The sequence below is a fragment of the Gavia stellata genome, chromosome 28 (assembly GCF_030936135.1).
Source record: "Gavia stellata isolate bGavSte3 chromosome 28, bGavSte3.hap2, whole genome shotgun sequence".
NCBI classification, from domain to species: domain Eukaryota; kingdom Metazoa; phylum Chordata; class Aves; order Gaviiformes; family Gaviidae; genus Gavia; species Gavia stellata.
Genome location: NC_082621.1, coordinates 3,103,221 through 3,107,436, shown reverse-complemented (window position 1 = coordinate 3,107,436; position 4,216 = coordinate 3,103,221).

Below are 4,216 nucleotides of genomic sequence, written 5' to 3'. Positions count from 1 at the left end.
TTGGGGAGAGGGGGGAGGGTGGGCCTGGGGCTCTGGGGCTGTTCAACCTAACGAATCCCTGTCGCTGCATCGTCTGTGTGTTCCCTTCGACTTGGCTGAGTCAATTAAGTACAGGGTTCGGTTTAGGCACCAACCCAAGTCAGAATAACCCAGCAGTGGTACTGGGGAAAACAACGTCTCTGCGTCTGGCAGCACAGAACAAATCGTCAGATGCCTGGAGCAAGAGGACATTTTAGCTTTGGAGAGCGTTGGAGGGTCAAAAAGAATTTCTAGTGAGGTTCTGGAAAAGAAGTACCTGATGGGAGCTCCAGTAGTATTTAAATCAAAAAAAGAGAATTTAAGTCCTTCCAGCTGAGCTAAAAACTGGACGTTTGTGTAACTCCTTATTGCCATCCAGCAACAAGAAGATCAGTTTCTCTGTTAGTAGCACTTGTATGTTAATTGCAAAAAAAAAAAAAAAAAAAGAAAAAAAAGAGGAAAAAAAAGAAGAAAAAACCCCACCTTTTATAAATGACAGGTTGAAGTGAAAGGGGACAGTGAAAGGCTGTGTGTTCTGGAGGGTGTGAATAGACTGAAGGCAGCCTTTGGCTGTATTGGTTTTGAAAGGACTAGAAAATCCTTGATCTGGAGCGTGCTGTCTGACAAGAACAACGGTTACTGTTTTTAGACATTGTGGGAAATGTTTTTGGCATTTTTCCCTGCTTTATTTCCCTCCTCCCCCTTTTTTTTAAAAAAAAAAAAAGGAGAAATTTTATTGTTCATGAATGCTGCGTCAAAAGTCCCTGTCCTGAGTTGCTAAATGATTCTTAACAACTGTTTGTACCTGACTTGCCGACTGTATAGGAGCCAGTCCTGTTCCTTTCTATTAGTCACTCTTCTTACAGGGAAGAAGTTTCAAAATAGCTGGTAACTTTTTTTTTCTTTTTGAAAATATAAATAATTACTATTTTGTACTGTGTGGTATCTGTTGTCTTTTTTTTGTTTGTTTCATTTTTAAGACTTCCCAGTTTAAAACCGGCTCCCAGAAGGTTCTGTTTCAGTTTGCTGCCGTATACTGATAGTGACACGCTGTTCCTGGAACTCAGATGGGATTTATTAAGGAATGTTGCACACAAAATTGCAATGCAAACCTGTGTTATTTCTCATAGCAGGTGTTACTAGAGAGCGTTGGTTTTAATAGTAGCTGTGTGAAGCTGACCCATGGTCCTTCCTTTTACCTGTATACCTGTTTAGATGTGGGAAGGCAGAATAGTATACTAAGCCATCTGTTTTATAACATTAAGGTGCGACACAGGATGTCTGGGCAGGGTAGACACCATCCATTTGTGTCATCATTAGCCCCAAATCTCCAGGGCGGTTAGATTGAAATACGCAGTGCCAGGGCAGTGGCAAATTGATCTGACCTTAAGATGGTCAGGTAGGGCACGTAATGGATTACGGAGAATAACTCTGTTTTGTCTAGAAAATAGATTAGGTATCTGTTGTCTCTGATTTTTCATTCTGTTATCATACTTTCTCTCACAGCCTCTTGTCCCTTGTGTGAAGGAGAATTCTGTTCATACGCTCATGTGTTTAATCTAGCTGCTGTCTATTTTTATCAAACAGTGACTCATGAGAGGGTCCCTGCCCCTTTTTGTGTTCCCCCACCGAGGCTCACATCATAAACACACAACCGTCTGTATAGTAAAGCCTTCCTTTTACGTGGTTCACAAATTCCCATATTGCATCTATTGCTCGAATGCCACTAATTCCTTTTATATTGGATTTAGCGTGTGTTTCCTTTTAGGTAAGCAAAGCATTTAGTCGTAACGAGATTCTCCCCACTAACCTGTCAGAACTCAAACCCAGCATTTCTAGCTTCTAATTGCATACAGACATGGAAAGTTCATTGCCAGGTAATTGCAGAAGTTGTCTGTGTGGCACAGAGTTGTCTAATTACGCTGCAGTAACTGCATTGTTTACTGAAATATTCAAACCTGTACGAGACCTTTTATCCTTGTCACGTTGAAGTGACCAACTGTTCGAGGAGTGTCCCTGGCTCAGCCTTGCCCTGGGAAGCAGACATGCCTAGAAGAAAGCAAACGGCTGTTCGCATTGCCTGTCCTCGGCCTGTTTTTTGGGGAGGTATTTACAGGAAAGCGATACAGATTTGGCAGCCTCCTTCCCCGGAGGATGGGGAGATACCTGCAGGAAAATAATCTGTTCTGGGGCTTGTCTGTCCCAGCCCTGCCTGTGGAGCCAGGTGCAGTTGCAGAATACACCGTCATGGAAGGTCTGAAATGAGATCCGTGAAGGAGGCGACTTGCTCAGATTGTTCCAGTTGCAGGTGAATTAATGATTTATTTGTCAACTTCACTTTTTTTTTGTTTGTTTTTTATTGTAAATGATACAGCTGAAGCCATCTGGTTATAACAACATCAGAGCTAGAGCATACTGTTCATAAACCTCCCACTGACATCCTCCCCTCCCCAGATCTGAAATGTAATTCAAGTTAACTCACAATCTGTGGCATGTGTTGTTACTGCAGAGATGTCCATGCCAGTTGAACAGTTGGAGATTTGAATTCCACAAGGAGATGGCATATTTATCAAAACAATATTTCAGAGAGACATTTTTACCAGGTCTTCTGAATCGCAGCGTAGCTACCACAGGTCCAGATTCAAAATCTAGGTTGGACCCTGCGCTCGTGCTTTTAATTCCTTCTCTTCCCCCTCCTCAAGGGTGTTACAGAGAGACATTTCATCCCCGTGCGCAGTCTTTCATGTGCTTCCTTCTCCCTATTATCTCCTTGCTCCAGCTTCCTCTGCTCGCTTTTGTGCTGACCTACGAGGGCTGCAGCCTTCATCTGGGTGTGGGGAGGAGAGACAGGAACAAGAAATACCTCAATGAATCCCTGACCTCCTCCGGCAGCGGTGGGATGTGCATATGCCCTACACCCAGAAGCAGTCAGCTCTCTCTGAGGATCCAAACACCAAATATTTTATACTGGCCAAAAAGATTTCTTTCTGGCTGCCCCTTGGGCTTTGTTATTACAGACTCAGATTCTATTGAGGTATTTTTCTTATTGTGTGAGTTTTTCCAGATGAAAGGAAACAGCTTGTCTGCTTATGAGCAGAACAAACAGCAGAGTGGGGAGAGCTGCTGTGCTTTGAAACTCTCTCTGGCTTTGTTCTGGTTCTCAAACTGCTGTTAAGGACACAATACCGTCTCTCTCTTTTTTTTTTTTTCCCCCCCTTTTTTTTTTTTTCCTCTCTCCACTTCCTTGAAGGAGCCAAAGATTGTTGTTTTTTTAAAAAAAAACTTCCATTTCAGAAGGTTTCTCAACTTCCGTGCAATTTATTTTGCAAAAGGCTTTGCTAAAATAATTACGTTGTTCAGTCAGCTTGGACCACGCAGTTTTCCTTTCTCTCATGACTGACATTTAACTTGTGTTGCAGAATTACTTAACTCATTTATTTCTAATGACTTTTTTTGGTTAATCTAATATGAAGACATTTAATTATAGAGGGTGTATTTTTTTTTTCCTGACCTGCTGCCCAGTTGGATCTTTGGCTGCAATTCCAGACACATGCTGCCGCAAATTTTGCCTTGGCAATTCCAGTTTCTTGTGCGCGTTACGTGTAAAGTTAACGTTAAAACTGGTGGTGGTGGTGCTGATGGGTGCGCAGCGAGAGGGGGTGCAGCACGCGAGCGTCAGCTTGAACTGCACAGGAAGACAATGGACAAAAGAAACTGGGAGACAGCAGGGGAAAAAAAAAAAAGCCCAACAGCCCATGAAATAGTTGGGGAAATAAATTGCGGTGACCTGGAAGGCTTTTGGAAAATATATATGATAAATAAAGCGAGAGCGGTTCAGTGTAGGAGGTGGCCTTTGAAGCCGGTTGAAGTTTGTTGGACAGAGCGCAGGCAAGAAAAATCAGCAGAGTTTTGGGTTAAGTTTGGGTTTGGATTTTACATCTTGCTCCTACTTGATACATTAGACTTTGTCTCTGAGACTGAATTATTAAAATCACTTGAGGAAATGTGTTAATTGATGGGGTAAATTGGGAAGGGATGGAGAGAGCTTGCAATTATTCCATCAAATTGTGAAAAATCGCAGGCAGGAGAGGTATAAAATGTAGGGCTCCTCTTTGAATAATTGAAAAGCATCAATGGCCAAAAAAAAAACAACACCCAGTTGTTAATCGAGATGGTGGATGATAAACTGGATGGGAAC